This window comes from Cryptomeria japonica, chromosome 9, assembly GCF_030272615.1.
Source record: "Cryptomeria japonica chromosome 9, Sugi_1.0, whole genome shotgun sequence".
Taxonomy (NCBI): Eukaryota; Viridiplantae; Streptophyta; class Pinopsida; order Cupressales; family Cupressaceae; genus Cryptomeria; species Cryptomeria japonica.
The window spans coordinates 694,553,690-694,567,812 of record NC_081413.1 but is presented as its reverse complement, the minus strand read 5'-3'; positions in this window follow the sequence as shown (position 1 = coordinate 694,567,812).

Sequence of the window (14,123 nt, the reverse complement as noted above, 5' to 3'; positions counted from 1 at the left end):
ATCTTACCAGTAGTTGTCTTAGCAGAGTAATGGCCTCCACATACTCCATCATTCATTTCAATCAACACCCTTTTAGCTTGGAATTCATCCAAACACATTAGCAGTTCTCCATCTCTTTTTCTCCAAAATAGATCACCTTGAATGAGAACATATTTTTGTGACTTGAGTTTTAGAGTTCTTCTCTGATTATGTGTCATTCCTTCTAGGAATGTAGCATCTCTTAAAATCAGACTATCTCTGAATACCAAGGTTGCCTTTCAGTACTAGTGACTGAAGTACTTTTGACTTCAACATTATGTATCTCAACATTCAGAAGATTAGATTCAGTCATGAGCTTGGCAAGACCTAAGCCTCTCACCAATTTGGTGATCTTTATTTCCAAGTGAAATTCTTGGATTCTATTGATCCATCTGCACCTTTTTCCTGTAACCTCAGACTGGGACAAAATATCGTAAACTGCAGCATGTGGGACATAAGCAGTGATTTAGGCATTCACCAGGTATGGCCTAGAAGCCTTAACAACTTTAACTAAAGCATAAGCTTGTTTCTCCATGGTTTCATATTTTAATTCTGCTGCTTGCAAAGACTTTCTATAGAAAGCTATGGGATGTTCATATCCCTCATTATCTTTTTGTAACTACACTACAACTACTATATGATATGAAGCAAAAGAGAACAGAGAAAAGGGCTTACTGTAATCAGGAGACTTGAGCACTGGTGCTTCCTGAATGGCCTTTTTAATTTCAGCAAAATCCTTGGAGGCTTCTTGATCCCAACAAAACTTGGTATCCTTCTTGAGCAACTTGACAATGGGCTTCACTATCTCTGTAAAGTTTGCAATGAATCTCCTAACGAAATTTACTTTGCCTAAAAAGGATTGAATACCTTTAACATTCTTCGGTTTAGACACTTTGTTTATTTTTTCTATTCTTTTAGGGTCTATTCTTACCCCTTCCTTGGAAACAATATGCCCCAATAATTTTCCTTCAGTGACCCCAAAATGACATTTCTTGGGATTTAATGACACACCAAATTCCAAAGCTTTATTGAACACCTTTTCAAAATGTCCATAGTGGTCATCGGCCTTTTTAGAGAAGCAAGTTAAGTCATCTTGATAAACCACCATGATGATATTGATGAATTCTTTGAAGGCTACATCCATAGCTCTCTCAAATGTAGCTCCAACATTTTTTAATGCAAGTGGCATTCTTACATAGACATATGTTCTCCATGGAGTAGTGAAAGCAATTTTAAACTATTCAAACTCTCTCACTAACACTTGATTGTATCCTGAAAAACCGTCCATCATGGACAAAAGATCACAACCTGTTACTTTCTACAGCATAACTTCCATATTTGGGGAAGAGTAGTTATCTTTTAAAGAAGCAACATTCAAATTTCTAAAATCCACACACAATCTAATGTCCCCATTTTTCTTTCTTACTGGGACCAGATTGGAGACCCATGAAGAATGTCTTATAGGTTTGATAATCCCCCCTTCTCTCAGCTTAGTTAATTCTTGTTGCATCATAGTTTCTAACAGGGGATTAATAGGTCTCTGCTTCTATCTGAAGGGCTTAGCATCTGTAAGTAAAGGAACTTCATGCTGAAAAAGGTCTTGTCTATACACCTTTAGGTCTTCATAAGACCAAGCAAAAACATGTTTATATCTTTTCAATAAATTAATAAGATTAGTTCTGACATGAGGGGGTAATTTCTTGCCAATTTATACTAACTTAGGGGATGATTCAGTCCCCAGGTTTACCTCCTCCAATTCTTCTCACTTAGTGGTAGACTGCTGATGTAAGTGACTATCATTGTAACTGAACATGCTCTCTAGCTCTACCAACCCTTTAGGTATCTCATTTGTTTCTAGCTAGACCAAGTCGTTTCCAAACACTATTTCCTTAGTGTCAACCACCTCCACCAATGCATTGCAATCAATCTTCTATCCATCATAATCATCAGCACACTAGATGAACCTAAGAATATCTTCATCATCAACAAAAACTTGCCAATTATACACATTATCAGGGATGGTAGGCCTAGATTTTATTTCCATAGTGGAGATGTCTGTTAGTGTTGCATCATCATTTTTCAAGGCAACATTAGCTAGAAAATCTGCCATAATATTCTTTGATCGCTCTATCCAATTAATAGAAAATGCATTAAAATGCTCAATGACATCCCAAACTGCATGTTTATATCTCTTTAATCTATCATTTTTGGATGCATATTTGGATCTTACTGAAGAGACAATCAATTCTGAATCCCCTAATACTATCAACAGCTGGATTCCATGCCTTTTTGCAACCTCAAGCCCCAACAATAGGGCTTCATACTCTGCAGTATTATTTGTGCACTAGAAAGCCAATAAGAAAGAATAGTTAAAGTTATACCTGATGGAGATACAGAAAGAACCCCTACTCTAGATCCTTCTTTGGAACAAGCTCCATCAAAATACATTTGCCATAAACCATGTTGTTGTGATTTTAATTCGACCACAATGGGGTCAGTATTCTTCAACTGAGGTAAAATTGGTTATAACCTAAAATTATCTAGATCTACATCAATCATACAATTGAGCATATTGGGGTCTACATTTTCAATTACCCTAGGAGCACGTGGTTCTCTGTACAACTTGACCTAATTCCCATTGATTGGAATGGTGGCATAAGATAAATCCAGTTGGACATTTCCTCCTACTGCTGTTGCCCACTTCTTGGACAACAACATACCGTAATGGGGTTTAGTGTCAATAACAATAACATCCATTTTATAAGTTTCCTTAGGGAATGCTTCTATTTTTACTTGAACATCTCTCATTGTACCTATCACAGGTACTTCCCTGTTATCCATAGCATAGCATTTTCCATATACAGTGTTTACTGACAGTCCTAATTCTTTCATAACACCATAGGGAATAACATTAGCAACAACTCCTAGATCTATAATGTAGTTTTTTATCAACCGGTTGTTTACTAACAAAGTAACTTAAAAAGGATCTACCTGTGAAGGCTCTTGAGTGATAGTGGTTCCAACATAAACCTCTGGGGTTTGGAATTCTTGATCCTTTCCAATTTTAGCTGAACCAATGGGTAGGATTGTGTCACTATCAGATATATTAGAAAACAAAGACAAAGCTGCATCCCTATGTTCTTTTATTTTCAGTAATTCTACTAATGGAACAGTAACCTTCATTTATGTAAGAGCTTGAGCCATGTCAAATGTGGAACTATTGCTTAATTCATTATTAACTCTAACTTTTTCTACATTAAGCTGACTTGCCCTCTTTGTTGTGGCAGCTCCTTGTATATCACTAGTATTTCTATCATCTGTACTCTTGAGTACATCTTTAACCTGTTCCTTATTTTCTTGACCGATTTTGGGGAAAGTAGTAGCACTACTTGTTGTCCCCTTTTGATTAACCTCTTTTATGAACATGGAACCAGGTTCACCCTGATCAGTGTCCTTCTTGGTGCTCCTTAAGTTGTAATTGTGTTTTGCTTTAGCAATAGCAGCTTTGGTGAGACTTTTAACTTCTTCCTCACTAGGCCTTCTAAGATGAACTTCTTCATCTTCAATTTTTACCACATTCAAGGTAGGATGCTAGTCCAGTGTTAGTTGTCCTTGAACAAACCTTTAATTATCCAACACATCATTGTATTCACTTTGTATAGATTCCTCATCACTTTCTATAATAGTCTCAAACATGTTAATGCCAGGCTCAACTTCTTGTCTCATGGATTCTTCAAGGGCTTGAGCTACTACACACTGATGAGGACAATGTGGCCCATCACAAGCAACACACCAAGGAGTATTTTCTATATTATGGACATTTTTCCCTTTTAAGGGATCTGGGGTATCCTAATTTTGAGCAATTTTAGGCTTTTCATTTTGGGGTATGCCATTCTTCTAGTTGGTATTATAAGGCATGTCATGTAGTCTGGGGGGTCTATCTTGCCAGTTATAATGAGGCTTATCATTTTTATTTACCTTGGCAGTCAGATCCTTCATAGCAATGACCAACTTTTCTATCTTTTCTTCCTCTTTAGCATCTTTGCTAGGTTGTTGTTTTGTTTCTTGCCATAACCTACCATCTATTCTCCTCCCTAACTTCCCGAATGCTTTTCTATTACTTTCCACATTAATGGAAATCCTAAATGCATCCCTCAAGTTATGTGGATTTGTATCCCTCAAGATATAGGACATCTTAGAATCAAATGCATTATAATATGTGTTCAAACACATGTTATCATCTAACCTCATCACCTGATATAATCTATGCATGGCTTTTTGAAATCTAGCATTGAAATCAATGACCATTTCATTATCAGATTTTCTAATGTTATTGAATTCATTGAGCATGAATCTCACTTTTGTTTTGTCACTATATTGTTCTTGAGAACAATTCTTAAAGTCCTCCCATGATCCAATGCTATTAACTGGAAGACCTCTATACCAATCTCTTGCATCATCAACCAGAGACTAAACAAACAATTTCATGATGACATGTTCATCCACTATCTCATAATCATTTACTAGGTCCCCAAAATATTTTAAATGTTCTTCAGCACTAATTGCATTATTTTCAGCAAACTTATGGAGTCTGTCGCTTAACTCAGTAGGAACATGGTTGGGATATCCTGGGATCCCATCAAAGAACAATTGTCTATACTGCTCCAAATTGATAGGTCTCCTTTGGAAAGGGTTAGCAACATTATTTTTTCCCATGTTCATTCTGACTTTTGGAATTGGGGACTGAGATACTTGGCTATGCTAATTGTTCATAGGGATTTGACTCACTAATGTTGTATTAGCAGGCACAATAGGCTGATTCTTAACTGGGGGAAGGGAAATTTGCTGAGGATCAGGCTTACTAAGATCTCCTGATGGAAAAATGATAGGGGGAGATTTTAGGTAACTAATTTTTCTTTTGACTTCCTGATTAGCTACTTCCAACTTAGCTTTCTCTAGCTCCATTTGTAGATCCTCCTTTTCCTTCCTCATTCTTTCCATCTCTCTCTCATGTGCTAAAAGCCTATGAGAAATCTCTTTTGTATTTCTAGATCCCATTCCATCATCCACCCATTTCTGTTTCCCTTTATCAACATTATTCCCAGGAGGCTATGAATCACTAAGCATTTCCTTGTTTGGTTGGACTACTGGCTTATATGCTAGCTTGGCCTTAGGGATAAGAATTTATCTAATCACAGGGCCTTCATCATCACTCTTTTCTTTTTCCTTAGCCAATACTTCAAGATTAGCTATCTGTCTAAGAAGCCTATCTCTCTCCATTAGTTTTGCTTTGACTTCCTTCTCCTTATTTGCTTCCTTTTGAGCTCTTAAAGAGATTAAGTGGTGAACCCTCCTATTTAAATCTTCTATTTCTTGTGACACTTTATCTTCATCAGGGAAATTCTCTTCAGAGTCAGATATATTGACTTGATCTATATCAATCAAGCTAATATTTCCATCAATTGTTCTAGGAACAGAATGCCTGATTGCATTTGAACTAGTCCTATCTCTCGCAGACACACCAACATGAGATATATCTTGATTTAAAGCATGAGCATTATCTATATCTCCAAACAATCTAGAATGGAAACCTAATATATCATGTTTAGAATCTCTGGAAGAAGAATTAGACTTTGCATAAATAGGTCGATCAGGTATGTTATCGGTATTATTCTTCTTTTGCACCCAATCAGCATTTGATGGTTCGTGAAGCACTAATCTCTTCTGACCTCTTCCTAACTATTCTAGCAAACCTTCTTGCAAAATTTCATGAGGATGCTTCTTCATGAATGATCTGGTGTTTTATGTATTTCACAAGGACTAGTTCCAAGATAACAGAGTCACCACCCACAATAATATGGGAATTATGAAAACAAGCTCAGAATAAAATGCTGCACAACTTCAGACCAAATCAAAATCAACAGAAAATAGAGGGAACTCCCAAAGGGAACTCCAGACACCACTGCTATATTCACCGAAGAACCAATTGATTCCACAAACATACGATGATTTTTCCTTATAAATCTAGGCACAAATCTGCATCTGGATCCTTATTGTGACTCTCCCCAGTAGAGTTGCCACTTTTGTTATTCTCAAAATCTAATTCACTCTATAATCCTTACACTGATATGATAACTTTGTATGCAGAAGAGAGATTAAAGAGAAGGAAACTTTCAGGACAACATATGACAAGGTTTGATTAACCTTCTACACTTCGAACTTATCCAAAGCTCAGGCAGGTATACCTTTGTGAACTGAATTCACACTTTTAAAAGATAAATCCATAGCAAACCAGTCTGAAAACCAGTGGATCTAATCACCTTAAACTAACTGAAACAAATGAATGAAAATTGTACTCATGTTCTATATTGATCTACAAGATGTATAGAAGATAACCCTAATAGATATCAATGCCTTATCCAAGGTCACAGAGTCATCTAAGTTCAAACAATACTTCCCCAATCAAACATTTCTACATATTCCATCAGTTTGGCTTCTGTAGATCCCTATACATGCCTGACACACACAAGAATTTTTTCATACCAAACTAAGCTGTGTTCACCAAAATTCAAAGTATCCCACAAAGAATTTACTGGTAGAAAATGATCCCTGCATATTTAATTCCCCTCCTGAAGAGAAAAGCTAAGAAACATATCTACTAAAAGTTGCCTTACAACCCATATTCAAATGAAATAACCCTAGATTATTCAGAATGAAATAGTAAACACTTGCAAGCATACTTGAAGACAACACAAAGCTTAAGCTCAAAGCCAATGGTCTATGTATTAATATTTCTTCTGAAAGTATTAGAAAAACATTCGAATATTCTCCATCAAAACTTGAAAGAAGCTCAGATAAATTTCTGCAACATTTTCTTACAATTCCTTGCGATCCACTTTTCTACTAGTCCTGGTATCCATTTATAACAATATGGATGCACACATAGCTTCAGACTTTCCTAGGGGAGTTTGTTACAATCATTACTTCTCAAGAAGAAGTTACAAAATCTTTTACAAATGCGGTTACAAGTCTCTTTCAACATCCGCGGCTTCTTCCTCTTGTTGTTTTGTTCCAACATTTTCTAACTGCTCCACATCAAGCACAACATATTTTCTTGTCCATTCCTGATACACCTTATCAGTAGGCCATGAGAAGTTAATTACTTTTGCTTTTGTCTTGGCTAATATTTTCCAAGAATTCCTCATTTTATTGACCTCTGAATTTAGGAAACCATAATGAGATTTGATTTTCTCAATCTCTTCAATTGTTTTAACAAATATGGAGGCATCCTCTGATTTAACAATTCCTTTTATTCTCAGTGACAATTTGGCTTCCAACTCCTTAAGCCATATTTGTTTTCACTTTAATTGGTTTGGGCTGACAAAACCTCCTAGGAGTAGTTCAAAAACTTGATTAGTGTACTCTTTTTTTGTACAAGTTGATCTTTCTATCTGTATGATCTACTCCTTCTGCCAGTTTTACTAAATCCTTTGTCATATGATTTGTAGATTTAATAATGGGGTCAGCCCCTGCCTCATCATAGGATACACAAATCAGTTCTATATCCTACTCTTTGGGTCTTTATTTATCAAAAATAGGCATTAATACAGCCTTGTCCCCATTTAATTCATTCCACATTTCCAAAATCTTACTCATATTGCTATACATTAATAAAGACCCTATAGTGTCAGCAAAATTTAAAATTGTAGCCTTTACCCTCTCTTCATATGTCTTTGCATATGAGGCTTGAGCCTGTTTTAAATTCTCCAACTCATGCGGAGTGATCTCAATCAACTGAGAACTAGAAGGTGCTAGAGATGGTGGGAACTCAATAATGGGGCTGGTAGGTGGAGGTCTTGCAGGAGAAGAGGAGATCATCAATGTTGATGACTCACCTTGATGGTACTATCCTACCAACTGGCTTTGTAGCTTGGCGATGTGATGAATACTAAGAGGAGGGGGTGAATTAAAATGCCAAAAATCTCTATACTTAAACACTTAAACAGTCTGAAGATAAACTAGTAAAATAGTTTAACAGATAGACCGGTTATCACACATGCAAATCAAAATACAAATAAAGCATTCACGCACAAAAGCAATACAACCAGAACACAAGATATTTGACGTGGAAACCCAAATGGGAAAAACCACAGTGAGATGGAACTCACAAGTCACTATCTGCAGAATAGAAACTAGACCAGTTAAGGTCAGTCCAGTTGAGGTCTTACAATGTTCTTCACCAGAATAGATCCTATTAGGAATCTCAATCTCTGTTAGGAGATAAGTCTGATTAAAGACTACCTTGCTAGAGGATTTTATATTCACAGAAGTGAACCACCTTGTTAGAGGATTTTACAAAAGGCTTTTGGGCCTACCCTGTTAAGGGCTATAGACTTGTCAAAGATGTGAGTAATCAACAAGTGTTTGATCTATCTAATAGCACAAATTGCTTGGTTAGATCCAGTATAGCTCACTACTAATGCATTCCATCATTACTTCAGTCTTCTCTAGCTCTCTCAGTTACAACTTGATCTTCTCAGATAAGATTGCTCTTACAACAACTCAACAACCACCTTAAACCCTAGTCACAACATAAACCCTTTCAGCAACAACCTAAAACCCTAGACATTATGTCCTTTTAAAGGAATCTAATTTCATGTCAGTCGAATAGGATTACATTACAATTTCTTAGGTTCAATGAATCTAGACATACTCAGTAACATGACACAAAAAGCACCATCAGTGTGTCGACATCGTCAATCAATCGGTGGGGTAACTCATCACAAAATGTCGGTTGGTAACTCATCATAGAGTATTACCGGTTCATACAAAATACCAGTTGCCGGTTTGAGAAAAATGAAGACTGGTAAGAATGTGTTATACCACTTTGCTTCCTTGTACAGCTTGAGATCTATGAACCGCTTGGGGTCGACAGGCCGCTTTAGACTGGGAAACACATTCCGCAAATTCACCAATAGTCTAAAGACTAGAATACAACATACCGGTTGGAACAAATACCAGTTGAGCTCTAGCTCATAAATAGAAAGGGGCTCTCAATACAAGTGTGTGTCCATCAATGACAATCACAACATAAACATAAAAAATGCCAACAATCTCCCTCTTTGGCATTAATGGAAACACTTAGGAAAATAAAGAGAGGACTTCTACATATTTGTCCAAAATAGATAGAGTACTTCTCCCCCTTTGCCAACAATGACAAAGTACCACTGAACAACCCTGTTTCCATTTGATATTGAAATAATAAAAGTTTATGACAACAATGAATAATACTTGTCAAAAACTGATTTATAGTCCTACAAAAATTGTTTCATGGATAGAGACTAGGACTCAAGTAGGGGGGTGGCCACTTCTTTCTCTATTTGCATCTGGGATACTTGTTCCTCCATGGCATCAACTATGCTCAGCTCTTGCATAACTGTCAAGGCATCCAGGTTCAGATAACACTTATGAAGAATTTGCAAACGTGGAAGTAAAACCAGTTGTAGCTCCTACAAATCTCTAGATTGTGTACTGATCTCTTGCTCCATTTTGGCTGACTGGATCTGGAACCGGTGAACGGTTTACCCATAAGTTGCAAAGGAATCATAAGATGGCTTAAATGTGCTCAAGTAGGATTGTAAGTCTATTTGAAGCTTTTTCTTTTGAGCTAGCACATCATTGTAGAATAGATGGGGTTGACAGATTTTGCTTAGCAGCAGATTTCCCTCATCCAAAGCGTCCCTTATATCCTTTTGGTCTTTCAGAAGTTTAGACCAGAGCTCATTCAATTTTTTCACCAGAACAATGTTAAGAGCCTTTTGATGCTCTTTCTTGACATTTAACTTAGCTACTTCTTTTAGGCTCTGCACCTGATCATCCACTACAATACATAGTAGTTTGAGCTATGCTAGTGATGTTTCAATGTTAGGAAGATTGATACTGGGGATCAAACCGGTAAGGGTGTCTACAGCCACCTGCATTATGTCTTGCTCCTTTTTCCTTTGAATGATTTCAAGGCACTCTTGAGCAACCTTGATGCTCTGCATAAGCTTCGACTCACTTGCAGATTGGAGATCGATAGGACTGGCGATATCAATCGGTTTGGCTTGACTCTCGGTTGCCTTTGGAGTCTCCATCTGTGTGCTCTTCATTGCTTCCACTGCCTTGTCTGCTTCCTCCTTCTTCTTTTTCTCTGCTTCCTTCTTCTTCTCCTCTTCTCTCTTTTCTTCCTCTTCCTTTTTCTTCTGCTCCTCTTCCTTCTTCTTATTTTCTTCCTCTTCCTTCTTCTTCTTTTCTTCCTCTTCCTTCTTCTTTTCTTCCTTATCCTCTTCTTCTTTCTTCTTCCTATCATCTTCTTGCTTCTTCTTCTCTTCATCTTTTCTTTTCTCATCTTCCTCTTTTCTCTTCTCTTCCTCTTTCTTCTTTTTCTCATCTTCATCCCTCTTCTTTTTCTCTTCCTGTTCCTTAGCCACTTTTTGTCTGTCCTCGACCTATTTGGCTTGTTGTACTTGTTTTGTTCCCTCAAAAGGTATGTTCTGAGTGACATCTTCTATGTCCAGTGCATTGACATCAATAGTTTCAATTGGTTCTTCAACTAGGTTTCCTTCTTCATCAAAAACTTCATCTGGTTTGGAAATAACCGGTTCTTTTTCTGCTTGCAGGTTGGCCATACGTGCTTTGTGAGAATTGATAGCATAATCCATATGCTGATGAGTGTCTTTTTCAACATCATCAATTCTCCCTTCTAACAACCAGAGTCTTCTTCTCCTTGTGAAGAAGAGTCCTTTATTCTGATCCAAAACATCAAATAATTCTGAATTTGAGAGGTCGGGAAAGTACTGTGCAAAGACTTTCTCCCTAATCTCCTGTTCTTTTTCAATGGAAATGCGCCATTTATTATCTAATTCTCTATATAAAGAATCCGGTGTCTGAGATTTAATCTCTGATGGCGACTGGTCATTTTTACACAAATAAATAATGATTTCCTGTAATACTTCTTCTTTCTCCTCATCCCTAAAATCATCATAATAATCTACTAAATCATGAAGTAATTTTCTCCTAATATTCTTTATTGTGCTTTGATAATGTGTCAAAGGTTTGTATGAGGAGATATCAATATTTACTGGTGCAGATGCTACCGGTTCATTCTTCTTCATTTTCTTTGTCTGTCTGGGCTTCTTTGGCTTTTCATCAGACTCGGTCTCTTCAGAGTCCAGTTCATTTGACTTAGTCTTTCTTTTTCTTTCAAATACTTTTTTCGGTGCCACTTCAGGTTTCTTCTTTGCAGATGACCATTTGGTTACTCTTGGAGTTGCAGTAGTAGCCAGTGCCGATGCTGCAGGCACTGCCTTTGCTTTCTTTGCAGTCGGTTCCTTTCCTTTCTTAACAGAGGGTTCCTCGGCCAGTGCAATCCTCTCCAAATAGGTTCCAATCCTTTTAGCCTTAGGATCAAGAGGCGAGGCAATAAGGGTTGAGGCATACCCTTCCAGCATATCATACATCACCTCATAGCCCATTGGCTCCACTTCTTTCATTCTAGGCTCAACAGCCTCCATTAAGCATTTGTCCACCTGGATGATGAAACAAATTTCATCTTCATATTTCTTAATGATGTCACCTGAGATCCTTACCCTTTGACTCATCTTCCTTCTGAACTCATCAAAATATTTGTTTAGCACATCAGGGTAACCAATTCCAATGGCTTGTATGCTTTCCTTGATCTGCTTGGTTACCAGTTGGTCAGGAGACCAGTGGACATCTCCTACTCTAGGAAAGTAGCCTTGGAAATAGAAAAACAACCCAACTAGTAGTTGTCTGAACTTGAATCTCAGTGCATTATCCTTTTTAATCAACTTCATATTAGACATGAGTTATCTCTACATACCGGTGCATAGGTCAAATGATACATCCTCTTTAATCATTTGGTAAGCAGCATATACCACTGCAGAAGATACAAAATTAATTCTGCTAGCTAAGAATGTTCTGTAGCCTATCACCATGCAGGCATATTTCACCAGATTATCCTTGATAGGATTAACTGTCATACCCCGTGAGTCACTTGTTGAACCGATGAGCTTGGCCATTTCCGTTTTGCTTACCGTTCTTAGGGTTGGCACTTCCCCTGTGTTACAGAAGCTGGTGACTACATGAATTACCTGTGGCATGATATCATGCGTCCTCTCTAGGTACATCTTGTCACCATGGACTCTGCTCAAAATGATCCTAATATGATCCTCTATAAAGTCTTCCAGAAAGTATACAACATTGTGGAGTTTCTTCTTTTCTAAGATACTGAACTCCGGTTTGATTTTATTGTCCTTGCTGCAAAATAAACCTAACTGGGTGTGAATAGCTAAACACCCTAGGTCTTCTATTTTGCAATCAATATAATTTGAAATTCCCTCTTCAACTATGACTCTAGCCGGAACTTGTGATAAGGCATTATATTTGGACTTCCTTCGAATGAAACTTTCTGACTCAATGGATGTACTAGAACTAGTATGAGATGCGAAAGCCATTGTTGAGTATTTCAAGAACACAAAAAATACCTTTACAACACGAATTTAGGGCTTCCTGATTTTGCTTTACTCCACTCTCCGCCGGTTGCCAAATCACCAATTTGTGTTCTCCACGACCATTTGCAAACTGAGTTTGAATCTCCTTCAAGACTTGTCAATTTCTTGAAATCTTAGCTCAAATCGCCTTTTCTTCACTCTGCAATTTGAAAAACTTTTCTTTGCTCGAAAATAGATAGTGAGAAATGATTTGAAATATGCTTTTATACATGTCTCTCACCTACTGCCATTAATGCTCCTATATTAGGGCGTAAACCCTAATTTGCCTTTTTTACCATTTTTGGTCTTCTACCAAGCGACAGGTATTACATACCAGTTAAAGTCTTTTACTGGTGTAACTGGGGGGTTCACAATCATTTCGCCGTTTGCTCCCCCTAAGCCTCTTTGGAGCTTAGTTTGCCGGTTCTGATATTTCCACAGTAGGTGTAGAAACTGGTTCCTCTTCCAACATTGTTGGTTTCTTCCTCCAAGTTTTGTTCATGTCCGCTTGAACTATTTCAACATCAATTTCTCCTTTCTAAGTGACCGGTATATCATCAGATATACTCTTTCTGCTTTTGTAGAATCTTACAATGTGACCCAGTTTGTTGTAGTGATAGCAAACCAATCCAGGTGCTCTCCAAGGTCCATTGTTCATGTTTCCATTCTTCCTTCTGCATGTAGTAGCAGTGTGACCATGTCCATGACAAATCCAATAGTTTTCTCTCCATCCGGTTGCCAGTTGATAACCATTGTTGCCTGACTGATAATTGTAAGCATTAAACATGTTAGGGTTCCAGTTCACAAAATATTCCAGACCAGCTCCTTGGGTCCTCTGAGGATATCTTTTGGTATTGTTCATGACAGACCTACATTCAGATTCTCTATGCCCAAACTTGTTGCATGCATAACAATGACCATTGAACTTATTGGATCTAGGTACATTGTTGATAAAGTAAGGAACATTATTGTAGGCTTTTCTCCTACATACATTGGTAGTGTGTCCTTCTTTAAGATAGTTAAAGAAAACAGGTTTGAATTTTTGCTTACCTTTTTCTTTGAGTTCTGGCTGCTTCTTTTATGCTTCATCATTTGTTCTGGAGGATTCTCTTTCCTCATATCTAGAGAAACCAAGTCCATTAGTATTCTTTACTGGTCTAGATGACCCAAGCTTTTGCTCTAGCTTGACAGTACTTTTGCTGAACTTAACAAGTATTTCCTTTGACCCAGAGAGTTTTTTGGAAATAGCAGCATTTGACTCCATTAGGCTTGCATTTTCAGAGATGGCTATGTTCAGTTCATCTTGTACTCCTTCTTTTTCCATTCTTCTCTCATGAAGGTGAGCAGTCAGTGCACTTATCTCTTGTTTCAACTTGGAGATCTCATGATCTCTGTCCTTTATCAAATCTTCAGCTTTCCTCCGGTTCTCAAGCTCTTGACTAAACTAGATAGTCAGTCCTTCCAACTCCTTTCTTAGATTGGAGTTTGAATGATTCAACTTATTTACTTCTGCAATCATGGCTTCCATATTTGCTTCTTCTTCAAAACTAT